At 38.8% G+C, this 21971-nt stretch overlaps 1 long non-coding RNA gene across 4 annotated transcripts in view; it reads left to right on the plus strand.

The window, feature by feature from the left end:
• Positions 1-1806: 1806 nt before the first annotated feature.
• Positions 1807-21971, plus strand: part of LOC132652486 (uncharacterized) — an 88844-nt gene continuing 68679 nt past the window's right edge. For all 4 annotated transcript variants that reach the window (XR_009590128.1, XR_009590129.1, XR_009590126.1 and 1 more), the window contains exon 1: positions 1807-2257. This is a non-coding gene — a long non-coding RNA (uncharacterized LOC132652486). The remainder of the gene's footprint in view (positions 2258-21971) is intronic.

The following is a 21971-nucleotide window of genomic DNA, read 5'->3' on the forward strand; positions in this document are numbered from 1 at the left end:
TTTTTAAAAATTCTGTACATCTGTAAGTTTCACTGAGCTCTTCCAATGTTGAGGATAATGAAGACTTGAAGTCCTATAATTTAATGATTAAATAGTGTTAATGGATGTTTTTAAAATGTGTGTTTCAGTTTCTTTTTTAATTCAGCTATCACAATAAACAATTGAGAATAGATTATTATATTTGTTTCACATGCTTTACAGCACAAGAACTGAGCAGTATTAATCTATTTTTAACCCCCTATGGTAGTCTGAGTCCCTCTTCACCAAAATCTCTGAGATACGTGCACTTTACGAATTCTGGGATTACGGGCATGCACCACCCACCACCAGCCCAGCTTCTGTCAAGCCTCTTTAATGACATATCAAGGAACAAATTGGAAGCCGTGTTTACACAACATGAGACAGGAGATTCTCAGAACAAGGATTACAACCAGATATGAGGGCACAATCTTTACACACTGCACAATCACATTGTGCCTACAAAATGGAATAATACAATTTTCTTAGAGTTCAGAACATAGTGTAAGTCAATCAATGTAGAAGACTATTTTTCTGAGATGGAATAAGTAGAAAAACTTACCGATAAACAGATTTTTGACGGTTTTTTTGAAGAACATTTGGACAATGAGAATTGTTGAGGGTTAGAATTGATTTCCTGTCAGGATAGTAAACATGCTTATCACAGTAAGACTGCATGCATCTTAAGTAAGTTTTTTCATTCTTTAATTCACTTAATACATTTTGTCATCTTTACAATCTATATCAGACTCTTTGAAGCCTTGAAGCCGTGATGAATAACAAAAATATTGCTAGCCCTCTCAGTGATTCTATTTTAGAGGGAAAGAGATGTAAAAATAGAATGGGTCCTAAAACAGGTGACATGGAAATGAATAAGAAAGAAACATTGGAAGCACCAGAATACTATAGAGAAGGAGCAAGAATCAAAGGAGCATCGTGTTGATGAGACCACAAGGACTCTGGTCTGAATGGTAACAGTGTATCTGTCATGTACTGAGTGGGAAAAGAGCAGTCTTCAGACACTGGAGTGGGCTGGATCTGGTCATAAAAAGAGCAAAAGGAGCCAGTGAAAGCGCAGTAGGCGGGGAGCCAGTTTGATTTTCTGATTCTAGAGTCTTAAAGCACTTGCACTTTTTACAGTAACAATTTGATTTGTTTTGTTTTGTTTTGAGACAGGAATTCTCCGTGTAGCCCTGAACTCACTTTGTAGATTAGGCTGACACAGAGATCCTCCTGTCTCTGCCTCTCTGAGCGCTACAACGCTAACAAGATTTTATTGATGCAGTAAAAGGAGGTTCTCTTCCAGCAACAAATGCCAATTCATGAACACCAGTCCCCAGTCAATGTAGCTACAAGGAATGAGCCCTCAGCAGGCTAGTTAACCAGACTAAGTGGGCATGCTCTTACTTCTAAGCTGGGTATAGGAAATAAATATCCGTTTCTTAGAGACCAGCTGACCAAGGACGATCTGTTAGGGCATCTCTGGCCGATGGTTATCACCGTGGTACTAAATACAAGGCCTAGAACAGGTACACAGAAATCATGATTTATAAGCCAAACCACCTTGTTCAGTCTTAAGCTCATTAAAAGATATGTTTTAATGACCAGCACCTTTTAGTTCATTTTAGGCCAGAAAACAAACCTAGATTCCCATTTTAGAAAATATATCTGTTCTTTCTTTCTTCTTTCTGTTCTAAGTCTGGCAATGACTTCAGCTGTGAGGCTGGAGATGAAAATTGCTATAAACAGAACAAAGACAAGAAAGTTACCGGAAAGAATATTCTGTAGCAGCGCAAATACTTTGAATCTGACTAGGCGCTGGTGCTGGGCACTCAGAGCTCGCTATGAGGTTACAGTGCTCGGAAGCCCTTCAGGATTAACTCAACTCGGGGCACAGCTGTTTGGAGCCTGCCAGCAATTAGAAATCTTTCTCTCTCACAGACAAATCATTACTGGAATTCATCATAGAGATAAATACTAGCCACTTAGAAGAAGCATTTGAATGTTTGAACACTACCATGAATCAGTCATCACTAAGCTAATGACACACATCGGGCAGATTTAGCTGTGTCCTTGTGGACGAGCTTTCTCCTCCTGGGCTGGATAAGCATATGGAAGGGCTGTGATTCACTATCCCTGAAGATCTGAATCAATCATTTAAGTTACAGCATGTGTGAGGATCGCCCAGAAAACTGCTGGGAACCTCTCCAGGGATCTGAATCACCCAGGAAGGGTTGAGGTAAGATATTTGACATCTGTAGAGGCACAGGGCATTCTAAGGGTACTGAATGAGAAAATACTTTTCGGAACAACTAACCTAAATGTAATTATGCTGGAATACATCTGTATACTCAATTAATTAGATTCTATTTACTGGGGAATTTGAGTTTTATAAGCTATTAGTTACTTGCTGTAAATGAGCTCTTAAGATTGCCAATGGACACTTGAACTTTAATTTGTTCTTAATATATATTATCACTTGCAATGGTTACATTTACCTGACCACTTAGGGACACAGAGTATTTTGTGCTCCTCAGAACCTAAGCAGTTGGCATTACTGCCATACTTTCTAGATGATTAGATGATGAAACAGCCTGTGGAAGCTTAAGTAACATGTGCCTAGATGATGAAGCTGCTTCAGAGTATGGGCAGGATAGAATCCGGCTCTCTACAGCAGCGCTTCCCAGATCCTAATGAACTTGTAAATCACCTAGAGACACTGTTAAAATGCAGACTTCGTTGATCATATAATGAATAAACAACAGTGAAAAACAGTATTACAAAATACTTTAATGCATTTATATAATCATACCCCTAATGTTGCTAATATAATCTCAAATATTGGCAAGAAGGTATGAACATCTTAGCCTCCCTATATAAATTGTGTACAGCTCTAAAACAATGAGAGGAATAACAACTATTTGATGATATGAGGTGCAAAGATTTCCCAGAAAGGGTATGATAAGAAATATAATTTATTGATGGCTAATAGAAAATTATATTATATTTTTGGTCAAGCCTAAGGAACTCATCTTCTTTAGAAAATAAAAATGTTATAAACTTTTTGGTAAAAGATTGAACCAGCAAGCATATTGACTTACACTATGAACATCATACTTAAATATGAGTTACTTTAAATGTAAAAGAAATTTACATATTATTTTTCTCCATGCACTTAGTTGAGGATGCATCTCTAAAGAATACTTTATTTAGTTCATATCAACAAGGTTAATAAGGCCTACATTTATTTTCAAGATTTTTTTATTATAACTTATACCTCTTCAAATATTAGCTCACAATATATACTAAAGTTTTTAGGATTCCATAGGAAAATAAAATTTGAAAATCAGGGGTATATCACACTGAGACATTGCTACAAGAGATAACGCACAGTTGTTGGTCTCTTTTCGAAGTTCTTTTTTACTTTGGTATTTATCATTTAATTAGAGACTGCCTTGGTCAGGGTATTTTATCAGGGCAAAAGGAAATGAAACAAAGACACTGAGAGCTTTTCTTTCCTCTATCGGATACTGTTGCTTACTGGAATAAATTCATCACAACTATTCAGTCTTAATCAGTGGTTCTTTCTGCTTCTCTTTCATGTTTGCCTGAAGGCTTGGAGAGCAGATATAGCTACCTTGTGTGGTCACCATGGAAACAACTTTACAGGCCGCCATAACAGGATTGCTTTTGTTTGTATTGTTTGTGCTGTTGTTTTTTGCAGGGGGTTGGTAATGAAGGTAGATCTTGGGAGTCTATCCAGAGGCTCACCTCGGCTAAGAACATATCTTACCATTCTGTTAACACCTCCAGCTCATTAAGCTAAAGATTCAAGTAGCTCACTTAGTAGCAGCATTAAAAGGAATCGTTTCAGTTCATTAGCAGAAAACTTCTAGAAACTAGAATGTCAGCCCAAGGTTCAGTAAAGAAAGAAAACAGTACAGGCCTCAGGAGAGTGCTGGCATGAGCTCTTCACGTTACTGCTGGTGTATTACCGGGGCGTCTGTTTTCTTATGTGTGTGTTATGAGGCCTTCTCCATGGTTGTCTCCAGATGCAGCAAGCACCTGGGGGAGGGGGGCCGGGGTCTTTCATTACATTATGTGAATTATTTTATGCAGAACTTTGGACAGTCAGTCTTCTTATAAAATAGCCCATAATCAGAGATGAAACCTCATCTATCATTAAAGAACAAGGTTAGGACATATGCAACCAAGGTGCAAAATCTTCAGCCAGGAAAACTGACCTTGTACCTGTTACATTCAAAACTTCTAGAAGCCAAGCACCCTAATAAACATGGAAGCCTTAAGAAAAGAGAAAACAAGTTTTCAAAAATCAAAATGTTGGAAAGAATATATTTAAACTTGACTCTTTATATTTGGGAGGGAAAAGCAAATATCAGGGGCCTTTGAAACATTTAATTCACACAGTAAAATTTCCTCACAAATGTTGATTTTCTAGCTTCAGTATTTGTTCAGTACTCACAGAGTTAAATCTTAACTTTTCCTATATATAAGTAACGTATTAAGCAGAACAGAGCACAGGAAGACTCTTTAAAAATCAAGAAATGTTTCTGCGAATTATTCATTATTCCCAAAAGTGTAAATGAAAACTACAGCGTGGCGGTGACCAGGTAAGGTCAGACTGAATGCACATTTAGAATGCACTGCCTGTGTTCTGTCATTCCTTCCTTTTCTAACTTAGAGTCTAGACAGGACGGAGCTATGTGTTAATGGGTGTATTTCTGTCTATTGAAGAAAACAACAGCCAGCAGTATTGTTGGACTCCCTACATAGTATTATAAACTATTTTAACATCTTATAAAGTGTTTTACCTATTTTCAAAATCTACCATCTATGTATATTCTGAGACTTATTTTTATCACAATGTTTTTTTAAGCCAACGTTACTACCTTATCCCTTTACTTGCCCAAAAGTTCAGTAGTTTGACAAAATTTGACAAGTTTTCATCTTATACTTGTATGAAAGTTATCATTGCCGCATTTGGACTGCGCATGAGAATAAATATCCTAGCACCCATGTGCTGTGGCCACCGTGAGGAACATCCCTCATTACATTTCTTTCTTGTTGTAGACCCATTTTTCTCCATTGCTGGATAATTCTGTTCAGCTCGATAATGATGGAAACGCCAATATTTCTGAATTTTATTTCTGCCAGACTCCACGTGCAAAGAAAATTTATAAAGTATTTCTTTGTAAGTTATGGGTGAAACAGCATGTCGGGAGCTGACATGCCCCAAGAAATGGCAGAAGCCATAGAACTCTGTGAAACTTGAAATGGAAATGTTGTTGCACAAGGAGTTATTTCTCTTAACTGTTTTGGTTTTTTTTTTTTTTTTTTCAATGCAATTTATTCAGGAACCTTGAACAATCATCTGACCCTGGGGAAAGCCAGCCCACTTTAAATAGCCTCTGGGTAGCCAACCTCAGCATGCCACGTGGGCAATGCAGATAGGTCCATATACATGGAAGCAAGCCAGATCCTCAGCCTTAGCCAAATGTGGAGTTGTTTGTGACAGAGAGCACTCACCATCAGGAAGGTGGAAGGCGGAAACCAGCTCCATCTTTCAGGCGCGGCATTACGCAGCTCTCTACAGTTCCCCCTTTTTGTTTTGGACGCATCAGGCAAGAGTAGAGGTCTGATCTCTGATATTAGAAATAAATTGGGACTTTGTACTGATGTTCATTTAGGTGTCATCCACCCAAAGAGCATCAGACCCATCCGATACCTTTTTCTCAGAAGCGGGACCTGGGGCATCAACCCGCATGCAATCAGACATGCTCTTCTCTGGGTCCAAAGCGGCTGACCCTGAGTGCAGTGCTTAGCCTCGCATCCTGAGCATAACATTTTGGCTTTTTATGGTAGCCAACCATGCTTGGGGAGACTGTCCTGCTTCAATGGCTGTAAAGGCCTGAATGGTCATGGCTGCATTACGCTGTTGTGAGACTCTAATCTTGCATATATACCACAGGCAAACCAAGGTGACCAACACCAGAAGGCTCTTTTTTTGTTTGTTTGTTTGTTTGTTTGTTTGTTTGTTTTAGAAGTTGGAGGCTTTGACCTCGACTGCTTTCTTTGTTTGTTTTTTAAGGTTATAAAGATTTTAGGCAGGAAATTTTAAACTAAAAATTAAAAGAAGGTGTGTGTGTACATTCTCGGTTTATGACAGATATGATTCAAATATACTAGTGCTAGGGAGTGAGATGCCACCATCTCTCTCTGGGATTGTGTGTGTGTGTGTGTGTGAGAGAGAGAGAGAGAGAGAGAGAGAGAGAGAGAGAGAGAGAGAGAGATTTAGCATTGGTCTCACAGATCTCCATAGCAACAGTGAATAGCCATACTCCATAATTAATTCCTTCATTCTTAACTGGTACAGAATGCTGCTCCTGGGAGGATCTTCCCATCCTTGCTGCTAGGCATGCTCTGAAACAAGGAACCCCACTCCTGGCTCCTGAGGAAAAAAAAAAAAAAAAAAAGACCAGAAGGACCAGAGGAGGGAGAGACAGGTGGGATGTTCCCTGCTCTCTGCTCAGCTCACCCAGCTGCTGCAGTCTCCTTTCTCATTATTTTAAGCTGCATGCCTCCAAACAGTTTCCGGCATGCTGTCCCAGTACAAACAGCTCAAAAAACTCAAGAAATGGTAGAATATTAGCTTTATTATTGTTATTCTCTGTAGGAATGGTCACTTCAAAATTAAAAAAAAAAAGAGGCTAAAGAGAAACATGATCAAGCTGGTAAGTTGAAGACCAGTAAAAATGATGCTTTGTATCTGCAGATGGTGCTCAGTGAGCAAGCATGCACTTCACTGACCTAGCCCCTTGAAGGTACTGAGCCAGGAAAGTGTGGTGAGCTGAGCAATACCTCCAAAGCTTGAAACTAAAGCTTCTAGAGTCTAACATCTCTGGATCTTTACCTTAGCATCTGTTAGGAAAAACGCTGGGCAGTGGTGTGCAAGGGGTTGGGGTTGGGGAGAGTTTTTGTCTAGACTCTGCAGCAGTGCTCTCAACCTTCCTAATGCTGTGGACCTTTAATACAGTTCGTCAGGCTGTGGTGACATCCCCCAACCACAAACGGTAATGTTGCTGCTGTTATGAATCATAATGTAGATCTCTATGTCTTCTGCTGGCCTTGGGCAACCTCTGTGAAAGGGTTGTTTGACCACCCAAAGGGGCTGCAACCCACAGATTGAGAATCACTGCTCCACAGCGCCACCCTCTCATAAACCAATTTCTAAGGCCTATGAGCAGGCGGTGTGCTTGCACAGCCTCCAGTTCGCATTACCAAACTCCTCACGTACCCTGACTGGCACATTCCATCTAAAATATCAGACTGTGGGGACAGCACTGTTCAGAACATTCCTGCATTATCACGCATCTCCACTCTTCCCTTAAGTGATATCCTGTTTTCCGTCTAACTTTGATAACTTGAAAGGTGCTTAAGTCGTGCACACTCCAGGGAGTTTATGGGCTTTTATTAATCTTTCCATAGAATGGGCTTAGTTTTCAGCTTTACAGGTGTCTGCCTTAACTTCTATCATTGCTTTTCTTTCATTATTTTGGATTTCATTTGGCCTTCTTTATAGCTATTGAATGTGGAAGATTACTGACTGATTTTAGAAATGTTTTAATATAAGTATTAATGCCTTAAGTTTCCCCAGAGCATTCATCTTGTTCTAAGCCTCTAGTTATTTATAAACTCCGTCATTCTGATTGCAGAATATTTTTAAATCTGTCTTCAGATTTCTCCATTGAGCCATATACTCTTTACAGTTACTCAAACTTTGGTACATTGAATGACACATACTTTTTGTGTTTTAAGATTTTCATGTGTGGATGTATGTATGGATGGATGGATGGATGTGTTTGTTTCTTTGGTGTGTGTGTGTGTGTCTGATCCTCTGGAGCTTCAGTTGTAGCAGTTGTGAGTCACCTGATGAGATAGGACCTGATAAGAGGACCAGAAAGGCAGCACGTACTCTACCACTGAGTCATCTCTCTGGCCGCTGAATGCAGTTTTGATATCATTTAAGAAAGCGATGTGTAGTTCCAGTGGTATAACCTGGACATACAACTGTAGGCACTATTTTGTAAACTCTACTTTATCTGGAGTTCCTTAAGCCTTTACCTCCCTTCCAACCCCCAACCCTAGGTAGGAGAGAAAGAAGGTTAGAAGGGAAAGGAGACTTAGACTTCTTTAGACTTATTTCTGGCTGATTGGGGTCATCAAGGTCTTATGGACAATACCGATCTCAGTTGTCAGACTATCTAACAGTCCAGCAACAATAAAGAGCAAACACAGCAGGATGAACAAGCAGCCTTCTTTCTCCTGTGTCCATTTTCTCAAAGTCTTCACCTGTGCTCTCTCTGGGCTCTCATATTTACACCCTCTCTGAGTCCTCAGAGTTAAGCTCTCTACAGCTGGCCCAGACCACACTCCCATATGAGGCAGGTTCTAGCTGGCACAGAGCACACACTCTGCATGAGCCTATTATCAGCTGTGGATAAACTAAAAGCATCTCCATACCACAAACTTGGGATTATAACAAAAAACATGTTTACATAACTGAGTTTTTAAGGAAACCAAACCTTCCACTACATATAACACTATTGGATAAGGATAAGAATGCTTTCAAAATAACATGCATCAGATCATTGTGGGATTCAATTCTCTGCATGTGTCAGCAGATCTTTCTTTGCCAGGAAACTCACGACATGTTCAGCTTCACAAAAAATGCTTGCAGGGCTTCCGGCAAAAGAAAAAAGAAACAGAAACAAAGCAGACTCTGTCCATACATATTTATTGCACCCATCATTAAGAGTGAGTAGGCATTCTAGAGGGAAGAAGCAGCCCTATGCCACCCACCTATATTCCTGGGGTTTGATTTATGTCTTTTGTTCCTGTGAAGATAACTGGGGTATCCTGATATAATCTCATTAGTGGAATAGAAAAAAAATAGAAACCTAATTTTTTTTTACAAACACTCATTTGGTAATCCAGTTAAAACACAACTTTGGGAGGAGTAAGAGTTCAGTAAATTCACTTTGAATCAGATTAAATTTAGAGGAAAACATGTTCTATTTGGAAATCCTGGGTAAGAGCCTGGCTACAGCAGGGGAGAGAATGAGGATCCATGCTCATAGACTTCCACTCTGTTCTGACCTTGGCTTGCTCCATGCTCCCAAGAACCTCAGTCCACCCGGCACTTGCTGAGAATCTTCTGGTGTTGGAGAACTATGAAACTACATTTCAACTTGTTTGTATCTGTTTGTTTATGTGGTACCAGAGACCCAAACTATAGCTGTATGCATTCTTGCTGGGCAATTGCTGTACGACTGAGATAGACTGTCTTAGTGTGTGATGAAACACCTTGACCAAAAAGCAAGTTACAGAGGAAAGGGTTTATTTGGATTAAATTTCCACATCACATCACTTAAGGAAGCCAGGGCAGAAACTCAAACAGGTAGGATACTGGAGGCAGGAGCTGATGCAGAGGCCATGGATGGGTGCTGCTTACTGGCTTGCTCATCATGGCTTGCTCAGCCTGCTTTCATATAGAAACCAGGACCGCCAGCCCAGGGGTGGTAACATCCACCATGGGCTGGGTCCTCCCCCACTGATCACTAATTGAGAAAATGCCTTACAGCTGGATCTCGTGGAGGCACTTCCTCAACTGAGGCTCCTTCCTCTCTGATGACTCTAGCTTGTTCAGGTTGACATAAAAGCAGCCAGTACAAACACCAAACCTTCATTAAAAATATGTATGAGCCATACATTAAGTTTATCATGCTCTGGTTTCACGCTGATAAACACATTTTTAAAAAAATATTTACTCATTTTATTTTTTATATTAATTACAGTTTATTCACATTGTATCCCACCTGTAGCCCCCTTCCTCATTCCCTCCCAACCCCACCCTCCCTCTCTCAACTTCTTGCTGCCCCTCTCCAAGGCCACTGATATATATTTTTAAGTCAGAGATCAACCTGCAAGCATCAGTTCTCACCTTCTACCATGTGGGTTCCTGGGATTCAACTCCTGGCAAGCCTTACATGGTCCTGGGTTCCATAAGACAGCAGGCTGAGCAAGCCAGTGAGCAGCACCCCTCATGGCCTCTCCATCAGCTCCTGCCTCCAGGTTCCTGCCCTGTTAGAGTTCCTGTTCTGAATTCCCTCAATGACATGATATGGAAGTGTAAATGGCTTGATCACTCACTGAGTCATCTTGCCAGACTCCTTGATAAGTATATTTTGTCTCCTCTGTTGTAAATAGTCACTGTGCCTGACTTTGGCTGAACTAAATAAATACATAAATGCCATGATATTAACTTGCAACAGACTCAGCATCACACTAATATGAAAATTTGACATTGTACCAAAAGGTTCACTAATTAGTCCAACAGAGGACACACATATACTACTTATAAAACACCCAGGTTTTTCAGACGCCTACAAAAGGCCAATTATGGTTCTCAGGATGATGTTGTGTACATGCCTATGTGCTGCTGTGCATGTAAGTGCTGTTCCTTGTGGAGTAAGCCAGGAGGAGCCCAGAACTAGCGGAGAAGGCACACAGTCCCATGGAGCACTGCTGAACTGTAACTTAGCATCTGTCACTGCCTTAAAATTAGAGAGAGCTTTCACAGAAGAGAGGTGGTGCTCTTCGGTCAGTTTCTATTAAAAAATGCCAGAAACCCCCCTCTGTTCTAAGGAAGTTCTAAAATAAAGTAAAACTGCTCCAAGTCCTCTATGAAAACCTAAGAACTCTTCCTTGAGGCAAATTTATTTTATCTAACTTCACTAGATGTGATTTGAAAAAGCTATCATTTGTGATGTCTGGTGACCAGCAATTCACAGAGAAAGAAACAAAAGAAATCCAATTGTGTAGATGTACCACAATTTCTGTATCCATTCCTCTGTTGAGGGTCATCTGGGTTGTTTCCAGGTTCTGGCTGTTATAAATAAAGCTGCTATAAACATGGTTGAGCAAATGTCCTTATTGTGTACTTGAGCCTCTTTTGGATATATGCCTAGGAGTGGTATAGCTGGATCTTGAGGAAGCACGATACCTAGTTGTTTGAGAAAGTGCCAGATTGATTTCCAGAGTGGTTATACAAGTTTACATTCCCACCAGCAGTGGAGGAGGGTTACCCTTTTTCCACAACCTCTCCAGCATGTGTTGTCACTTGAGTTTTTTATCTTGGCCAATTTGATGGGTATAAGGTGAAATCTCAGGGTTGTTTTGATTTGCATTTCCCTGGTGGCTAATGATGTTGAGCATTTCTTTAAGTGTTTTTCTGCCATTCAATATTCCTCTATTGAGAATTCTCTGTTTAGCTCTGTTCCCCATTTTTTAATTGGATTACTTGATTTGTTGCTTTTCAACTTCTTTAATTCTTTATATATACTGGATATTAGTCCTCTGTCAGATAGAGGGTTAGTGAAGATTCTTTCCCAATCTGTAGGCTGTCATTTTGTTTTGAAGATGGTGGATATTACTCAGCAATGAAAAACAAGGAAATCAGGAAATTTGCAGGTAAATGGTGGGAACTGGAAAAGATCATCCTGAGTGAGCTATCCCAGAAGCAGAAAGACATATACGGTATATACTCACTCATATAGACATATAATATAGGATAAACCTACTAAAATCTGTACACTTAAAGAAACTAATCAAGAGGGAGGACTCTGGCTAAAATGCTTAATCCCCATTCCAAAAGGCAAAGAGGAAGGACATCAGAAGAAGAAGAAAAGAGGAAACAAGTTAGGAGCCTGCTACGGAGGGCCTCTGAAAAGCTCTGCCCTGCAGACTATCAAAGCAGATGTTGAGACTTATGACCAACTGTTGGGCAGAGAGCAGGGAATCTTATGAAAAAAGTGGGAAATAGTAAGAGCTGGAGAGGACAGGAGCTCCAAAAGGAAAGCAACAGAACCAAAAAATTTGAGCACAGTGGTCTTTCCTGAGACTCATGCTCCAAACAAGTACTATGCATAGAGATAACCTAGAACCCCTGCACATACATAGCCCATGGCAGTTCAGTGTCCAAGTGGGTTCCATAGTAATGGGAACAGGACTGCCTCTGACATGAACTGATTGGCCTGCTCTTTGATCACCTCCCCCTTACAGGGGAGCAGCCTTAGCAGGCCACAGAAGATGACAATGCAGCCACTCCTGATGTGATCTCATACACTAGGATGAGAAGGAAGGAGAGGAAGACTTCCCCTATCAGCAGACTTGGGGAGAGGCATTTGTGGAGAAGGGGGAGGGAAGGTGGGATTGGGAGAAGAGGGAGGGGTTTATGGGGGATACAAAGTGAATAAAGTGTAATTAATAAAAATTAAAAGAAAAAAGTTAAAAAAAAAAAAAAGAAACCCAAAAGCCAGGCATGTAGAAGGCCACTTTATGTCCTGTTTTCGGATCACAAAAAAAAAAAAAAAAGCATTAGTGGGAGTCACTCTCAGACTGAGAGTTTGTGGGTTAAACCTGTGTGGGTGACATTTTTTATGAAACTGTCGAAGGACAGACTAGAGCCTTAAAAATATATGTGTTTCTCTGGTGACCAGCCAAGAAAATAACCAAATAGAGCATCTTCTATTGTTTATACCTTGAGTTTGGCAAAGTAGTGCTGCTTTGTGTGAAGGAAATGGTGAAAATGAAGAACAAATATTTCGTGTTTTACCACATACCACATACCACATCCTGCAGCAAATGCTGGCAGGTGCTCATTGTTAGCCTGATTGCTATTCCTTAAGATTCACACAAATCAGGGTCAAGTGTGAAAATAAATACCAAACCAGTGAAATCAGCCCCCAAACAAGGAGTAGAGTATGTTTAATTGGCTTCCCCATTAGTATCAAAAATGTAGCTTTATCTACACACAACTACATGGATTCCTCTGATTTTATATTATTTTATAGGGATTATTGGTTTGTGTCATCTGCTTAGGATTTTGCTTCAGGCATTCATGATAGCACTCCAGGAGAATTTTCTAGATGAAGCCCGTGTTCCCAGGTGCTTAATTTGATCCTTAAAAGTTTGTGGGCAAAGTAATGATTGTTTATATTGATAATATGTTACTGATTCCTTTTAATTTGGTTGGATTTTTTTCAATAATTCTTACAGAGTTTGAACAAAACAGATGACTAAATTATCTATCAATGGACTATTCCTCTTGGATAGATATTGTTGATTTCCTAGTAAACCATTCACCTACTAGAGGTCAGGTTTAATCTCCTAATTTCTTGATCATTTTAATATTTCTCTTAAATACTAATCTTTTGAATTTACTTTATCACTGGTTCTTTCATTAGCTATGTAGTGCAAAATTTCCACAAACTCACTTTCAGGAGTTTGTGGGTGTTGTTGGGTGAATTTGAGAGAGAAAAGGGGAAGAAGGCTGAGGGAAGAAGAATGAGTTTTGAAGAGGGGATCGGGCTTTTGTATCCACCAACTACAGTCTAAGCAAAGCAGCTGCAAGCCAAGGAGGCAAAGCGCGTGGGGACAACTGTCCCTTGTAAAGCGCCTGCTCTCCAGCTGTTACACTCCATTAAAACGCCCCCCCATCCGTGCCCCATCTCGATCACTTTTCTCTTGACAGCTGCAGGTGCCCTACTGGAGCTGAGGTGAGTGAGGGAGTATATTGTATGCAAAAAAACATGATATCATTTACATATATTCCCAATTTAGGAGAAATGGAAACGTTTAAATAATCATGATTAATATGTCGCAAAAATTAATAGCACAGATTTCCTTGGTAGTGGAATCCCCATTCCTGTATCATAAGATCCAAGCATTGCCTAGGATATGAAATGCACCTCAAAATAATGCACTGCATCTAAATATGTACTTGAAAATATTTTAGAAGTTCTCTCCCTAACGATACTTAAAGGCCACGTCATAATGCCTGGAATATTTGGAAATGGAACAAAATAAAAATTTGAGTTTTAGAAGTGATGCACAAGTCTATAATTATTAGCTTTTATAGACATAAAAATGTAAGGAAGCCTGTGTAAGCTAGCTGTTTTTACAGATGAAAAATTAATGCAGCTCCGGGGAAGAAACCTGTATGTCCCCAGTCTTTCAGATGAAAAGAATGATACCAAGTCCACCTGCCAGGTGACAATATCTGCAAAGTGATTAATGTCACAAAGCTGAAAGATGCCATTAAGGACAGCATGTGCCAACCTGAGATGCCAACAAAGTATGTGCCGGAAATACATACATTTCATCCATTTGCTTAATGCCAAGTTAATATGTTTCATGAAACTTGAAATTAATTTGCCTTTAAGCAAAAATTCCTACAGAGATTTTGTGCTTTTAGTTTCAGAATAAACAGATTTTGAAAACTCTAGCCTGAAATTTCGTTGTTATTTGGGTGGTATTTGTAGAATAAAGGAGAAAATTGTGTTTTGCATTTTGCATACAAGGTTGGTACTATGTATGACTTACAGCACATCTCATTCTCTGGCAAATGCTATCTTGGTAAATACTGAGGAGGGAGAGACTGTGTCAGAACAAAGCCTAGGCCAAGCTTGCCCCACTAACCTTTCTTCTAGTTAAGAGAACTTGCATCAGTGAGGAAGAGGGCACGGGGAGAGTGAGGAGGAATACTATCACATGCATATGGACAGAACTGAAGGAGATGCTTAGGAGGCCTGCAAGTCTGTTCTCAGGCTGCCAGAACATATTTTCAGTAGCCCATCCTGAAACCACTAAGCTGGCTTAATGTACATGACTCTTCAATCCTCCTCATCCTTTCCTGGGGTTGCCTTATGTTGCCATGAGTGGTTGTGAGGTTTGAGGTGCCCCATCCTCCTAGGCATCTAATACGTTGCCTTTATTATTCCTGAATAATAATAACAAAACCTGCAATTTTAAGCAACTCACCCCTACCTCCTCTGTCTTTGTTCTCCATACACATCTTGTGATGAGAACATTGAACTTCTTTTTAAAAATCAACTTTTGTGCTTGCCACTTTTTCTAAACCACAGACTCATCAACAGTGCATTAAAACCATTCCTGACATCTCTGGGACTTGCAGAATTTTCTTTTGCAACTTACATTCTAATTGTTTACTTTCTTAGAGCATTTTACTCTAAAATCATTGTTTCTTAATTCCAGTGTTTCTAGCATCCAAATATTTTTTGTTATTAATAATGGCCAATGAATATTTACTGGGTACATTGATTTTTTTAATTAATAAGGGCTTTCTTTACCTCCTTCACTGAAAAGAAAATCTATTTTAAATCCATTATACCATCAGTTCATTTGCAAGTTGCTCACTGCACCGTATAATGTCTAGTTTACGTATTCTACTTCCAAAACTAGATTGTAAAACGGTATTGCTTAACACTTTCTGAGGAGACATGAACGGCTATCCACTCACTCCAGGTAGGGAACAGGTCTAACTAAAATACAGATAGCAACAAAGTCCAACTACTGAATTAATGAGTTTGTTTGGCTTACTTACTTACTTACAGGAAAGAAATGACAGCTGCACCATCCAAAGCCCACCCCAGCATGGGTGCCAGCTCCTGAAGGCTGGTAATCCACAGCACACTCATACCACTGGCAGGCAGCTCAGCAGGTTGGAGTTTGTCTCCTTGGGCAATTTGGCTAGTCTCTATCTTTTTCAGGTAGCTCAGTGGCTTGGCTGTCCTGAGAGTCTTCTAGAAAGACCTCAGCTTGTCTAGGATTCCTTAGATCCATTATAAAGACATCTTTATTAAAGAAACAGTTCTGTATCATAATTGAAAATACACTTAGCCAGCAATCTAATGAAACTCTGTAGATACGCTGTGCTACTGGTTATCCCGGGAGCCTAGAAAACTCTAACTTTGTCCCATTACTATAAAAGGAAGAAAATCACAACTGACAAAATGGTGTTCACAACAAAATCTTGAATTGTAGTCAGTTAATATTTGAATCATGACAATGCTAAAAGGCAATCACCATCGTACTTGTGAGTGGCTACGTTTGTCTACCGGCTGCAGATTAATACTTACGTTACTTCTTAAGTCCTGATCAGGAATAGGAATGGACATTACAAAGCCTTATTTTTATTGGAAAAAGATTTTTCAGTGGCAAGCTTAATCTTTTCAGCATGGATTTATTTTCAGCTTTATTGCACACCAAACATGTGTCTTGTGTTATTTTGACCAAAAGCTCCTAAAATGAGCTTAGCTCTTAATTTTGTAATTACAGCAGCCCACAATGTTACAGGGTGCCAGCCTACTCTCAGCCTCAGGAGACCGAAGATTGCATCAGCCTTGGTCAGGAATCTTCCTTTAGCCAACCTTTCCCAGGCTACCTGCTCCGCTGTGTCTAAGCCTTTTAATAAAGCCTGCATTGTGTTTAATTTGACAATAAAGCCGCTGAGACTCTGTATAAACTATCTTCTAATTATTGAAAGATTGAAAGGATATAATACATTTAAATACAATGTTGAACTGAAAGCAAGTCTCTATGCTTATTTCAATAGAACAATTTTGTGGTATAATCCCTTTTTCAGTTTATTAGGAGATAGTAATGAAAACTTTAATTCCACACAGTCAATTTGTCTCACATGAATTTATAGGCTGAGCAGCTGTTTCTTCCGAAGCCTTTATTTAGTGTTTCTCTGCTGATGAGTTGCAGTCTCCATGACAAGGGATTCCTTAAACAGAATCGCAGTACAGCTGTAGTTATAAATGGCTTTGATGCTCCATAATATTTTAAGTGACTTCTCAAGCCTCAAACAGGATATCTTGAAGTGATGAAGTCAATGCTTTTCTAGACCATGATTTGTGCCTGTGGCATAATTACTGAGTCACCATATTGTACCTTTAGGAGATGTAAGCTGTACTTTCAGGATAAAATTTGTCTTACTTCAGAAAACATGAAATTTGAGAATTCAAAAAATTCAAAATGAGTACTAAAATACATTTCTCAGATAAACTAAGAGTGCATTTTAACTACTCTCTGATACATATGTGTTCTAACTTTACAAACCTGTGTCTTGGCTTTTTCTGTCCAAAAACATTAGTGTTGAGAGTTGAGAGTCCAGAGCCACTGTGACCTTTAGTGTGTTGGATAACACAGTGTCTCTTCAGCAGTCTGCTTCTTTCTTAATTATCCACTGAAGAATGAGGCCAAGAGTAGGGACCCAAAACAGGGAAATCCACCGGGAAAAAAAAAAAAAAAGGCAACTTCCTTCTGAGAATAACACTTCTTAAATTTAAAAGAAACAAAAGAAAGTTGAGACCTTTAATTTTACAACCAGTTGTGGCCCTGACAATAGGTGCTATGACTATAAATGCTCACTCTTCTCTGAGATCTTACTGGTAGCTTTCCATAAGTATAAGCCATTTAAACATCACTGCTGCCTCAGCCACTCAGCCATAAGCTTTGTCTTTTCATGTTGTCCTCACATCTTTATCCACTCCTTGATTTGGGAAGATGCAGACATTCTTCTTGCATCCCAGACCATCCGTGTCTGCAAATCACAGAAACAAAAAACAGATGACAAGCCAGACTTGTGTTTCCAGGGACGATTTTCAGACAACTTTAAAAATATGTGAAGCCAGCATGGAAACTGTGTCCAGAGTCTCAACTTAGCACTCAGCATTCTGAGACACAGCTCAAAAACAGAGCAGTGTGAACTTACCTCGTGGTGACATTCTTGACCATGACAGAAAAAAAAAAAAAAAAAAAAACAAACAATGGGAAGCCCTAACAATATAAATACTTGTCATTTTTTTAAGTGGAACATTGAGACCCCAGTCTTTTATTAATCCTCAAAAAAATGCAATGATGCAGTGTAGATAAGGGGAAAGGCAAGGGCACCATGTTCAGAATGCTTTCTGATTAGTCTTAACAAATTAGGAAATAGGAAATATAAAAACAAATTCCAACATTTCCCTAATTTTAGAGTATCTCAATGTTAGGGTTTTTTCCCCTAAGATTTTGCATTTTTTTCAATTTTGTTGTATATGAGGCCAAAAAACAGGTCAGATTCCCTGGAACTGAAGTCACAGCTGCCTGTAAAGCCACATGGAGATTCTGAGAACTGAACATAGGTCCCCTGAAGGAGCTGCAAAGGCCCCCTAACCACTGAGCAATCCCTCCAGCTCTCCATGTTAAATATTAGGCTTGAATTTTGAACAGTTACATAAAATACAGAGACCTTTCAAGATCCATCTAGTGTATTGGAAAGTAATGTGATTTATGAGCACAAAGACCAGTGTGAGATACTGTTCTTCATTTATGTTACCAAGCTCCCAGAATCCTCATCCAGTTTCTTAGGCCAGCATCGCCTAGGTACAATTTGGAGTTTTGATGAGAGAATCACACACACACACATATGCAGCAGAGGATTTGAGTGAATTTGAATGATCATATATATGTATGTATATTATATATAATATGAATGATTATATATAGTATGTGTATATATGATGTATATCATATACATGATATATAATATATATGATCATTAAAATTAAATATATATATATCTTCTTTTGTTGGCAGCACATTTTGTTAGTTTCTTTATGATTCGATGAATTGAATATTTAAAATTTATTCATGTGGAATACATATTATTAACTTAAAGACCTTAGTATGTCAAAATAACAAAGATCTGTAATTTTGTGATGATTAATAGTTTATACACACACACACACACATATATATATATATATATATATTATGAGAAGTCTTTCTTTTAATTAAGAAAGCATACAATCCTTTCAGTTTGGATTTTATAGTTTAAACTTTGCTTTTCCAAGCATGCCAATTCTGTAGAATCTGGCGCATTGCTGCTTCAATCAAATCCGGACTGAATTAGGAACTCCTGAGCAATCAGGTTCCCAGGAAGGCAGGGTGAGAAAGTCATACAGAGTGTTCTACTGAGGACTGGAAATGCTGGCAGCTGATAGAATCAGATTGTTATTTTGTGGCCTGGAGCAAGTCATTTTATATTTTCATATCTGTTCTCTGTGGAAAGACAACTCACTGTCAGTGTATGCTCATGAACGAAGAAGCTGGAAGGAGCTATGGAGCATGGCTTAGAGCAAGAACTTTCTGCTTCCCTGAAAGAATCTCATGACAAAAAGAGCTGTGTGTGTGTGAGTGTGTGTGTGTGTGTGTGTGTGTTTGCATGCATGTGCACACTTGCATGTGTGTGTATATGCATGTGCAAATGTCCGTGGGTGTGTGTTCCTGTATATGATGCACACACCTGCATGTGTGTGTAAATGCATGTGCAAATGTCCGTGGGTATGTGTTCCTGTATATGATGCACACACCTGCTTGTGTGTGTATGTATTTGTGTGTTTGCATGTACACATGTGTACATGTGTGCAGGCACAGGCATGTGCCTGTGCGTGTTTCTGGCTATTGTGAGTAGAATAAAAGTGAAGAAGGATGACCAAGTGTCTCTGTAGTAAGACAGAGTCCTCTGAGGACTTGTCCAGGGATGATAGCGCTGTGTCATATGACTGACCTGTTTAGCCTTTAGAGGTTAAAGGTTGATCAAGCACACTTATTTTTATAGTAGAAGTTCCCACAAATAATGGATAAGTGCTCCTCTCTCCCGAATATGAATCAGAATTTACTTTCATTTGTTTGTTTGTTTTTCATTTAAGCCATTATTAGTGAAGTAAGATGATATCTAAACATAGTTTTGAATTTCATTCCGCTTATTACTAAGGATGTTGAACATTAAAAAAATATTCCATAGCCATTTGCCTCACTTCTTTTGAGACCTCTGTTCAGTTCCATGGCCCATTTTATGACTTGGTTGCTTGTTTTCTTGGGTCTTAGGTTTTTATTTTATTTTACTTTAGTTAGTTAGTTAGTTAGTTAGTTAGTTAGTTAGTTGTATATCTAAACACCAATATTCCATCAGTTGTACAGTTGGTAAAGATTATTTCTCTTGTGTGCGCTGGCTCTTCACTAAGTGCTGGTATCCATCTCTGCACAGAAGCCTCTCACTCAATTATTGCTTTCTGATCCACTTGAATCTTATTCAGAAAGTCTTTGCCTGTGACTCAGAATTTCAGTGTGTTCCATACTTTCTCCTCTATTGGGTTTAAGATAGGTTTTCGGCTGAAGTCCTTTGTTCCATCTAGGCTTCAATTTTGTTCAGGGTGAAAGGCAGGGTCTCATTTCATTCATCTGATGCAGACTCAGTTTGTTCAGACTCACTTGTGGAAGGTGCTTTCCTTTCAACAAAAATCTGCTGGCTGTAAGGCTTATGTTCGCAGTCTCAATTCTATTCTATTATTGACCATCAACTGAGGTAGGGAGATAAATGATAGATAGATAGATAGATAGATAGATAGATAGATAGATAGATAGATAGATAGATAGATAGATTTTTATTCAGTTGTAAAGAAAAGTAAAATTCTGAAATTTGCAGGCAAGCAGGGTGGACAGTAGGAAATAATCATTCAGAGTAAGGTAACCTATACTCAGAAACAGAAATATTACATGTGCTTTCTGAAATATGGATCATAGCTTTGAGCATGTGTGGGGGTGTTTAGAGGACCCACAAAGGTCAGGAGAGGGGAAATAGGAGCAGGGTGTACATAGCTTCAGGGAGGGTAGCAGGGCGTGTGTGGTAAGAATGTGGTGAGCTGAATGATGAAGCAGAGAGGGTTCAGTGAGCAGGAGAAGGCAGGGCATGGTAGAAAATGGGAAATGGGAGAAAAAAAATGAACATTAAAGATCTGAAGAGGCCATAAGGAAACCTAGTAGAAGTTTCCTAAAATATATTTGTATATACATATTAAGTGAGTTGAAAGAGTTACATTGAATGTGTGTGTGGATAATTCCTTTACTGTGTGTCATAATCTACTAAGAAATCAAAACCTTCAGGTTGTTGGTAATATATAAAAATATTGTTAGAACACATTGTAAATATATGTATAATTTATGGAAAATACTGTGAAGGTCATTGGTTAAAAAAATAAGATAATTTTTTTAATCTGAAATAAAATGAGTCTATGAAAGATAGGTTTCTTAAACTATCATAAATATAAATAAGCTCCCAAAGCAAAAAAGAGCAATAGGAAAACAAACAAACAAATAGCTAAAGACTCAAAGAAACATTATTTACCAAAGCTTAGCAGCAACAGAGGAAAAAAAAAAAAAGAAAGAACAGAGGAATGATGAAAGGGCGATGTGCCACTTCAATGTTATTTGAGGCATGGGCTAGTAGATATTATCCTTAAAGCCTTTCTACCAAGAAAGAAATGATGTGTTAACAAAAAATCCCAAAAGAATCATAATCTTTCAAAACAGAATCAAAGCACCCCAGAACAAAAGAAAACACATACAAAAATAAAGTGAAAAGACCCAGACTACAAAACAGAATCCTTCTCATAACTGTAAAGAGCATTTAGAACACAAAGACCAAAAATCCGTATTAGTAAATATGAATCATTGAACATTCTTATTTACACAAAAGGTATTTTTTTCTGAGAAGGCACAAAACAAAACACTATCTTCTTTTTATCTAAGAATCTATTGCTCACTGAGCTCAAAGAAAACAAATTAAAGAGCTCAAAAGTACAGAGAAAATACATTCCTATCAGTATGTCATCAAGAACAAAGATCCACAAAACCATAGTAATTTCCAGCATGAATTGAAAGTTTTCTAGATTCAATTTAAGAAGTAACTATGTACTTAAATTTAAGATGATAATAAAATATATAACACATTGAAATATAAATAATATAGTATTTTTTATGAAATGTTTGTAGTTTTATACATTTATATATATATATATATATATATATAAACTTGTGAGTTGGCTTCAGCATGGACATTCCAGCACAGAGAGGAGAGGGGCTCCTGAAATCCCATTCTTAGCAGAGGGTTAGTTTTCAGTCAGAGGCAGCCCCAAAAGGACCACACTCCAGGCTGGCTCTGCTCCTGTGTAACTGTCCTCAAG

The sequence above is a fragment of the Meriones unguiculatus genome, chromosome 2 (genome assembly GCF_030254825.1).
Source record: "Meriones unguiculatus strain TT.TT164.6M chromosome 2, Bangor_MerUng_6.1, whole genome shotgun sequence".
In the NCBI taxonomy this organism is placed as follows: domain Eukaryota; kingdom Metazoa; phylum Chordata; class Mammalia; order Rodentia; family Muridae; genus Meriones; species Meriones unguiculatus.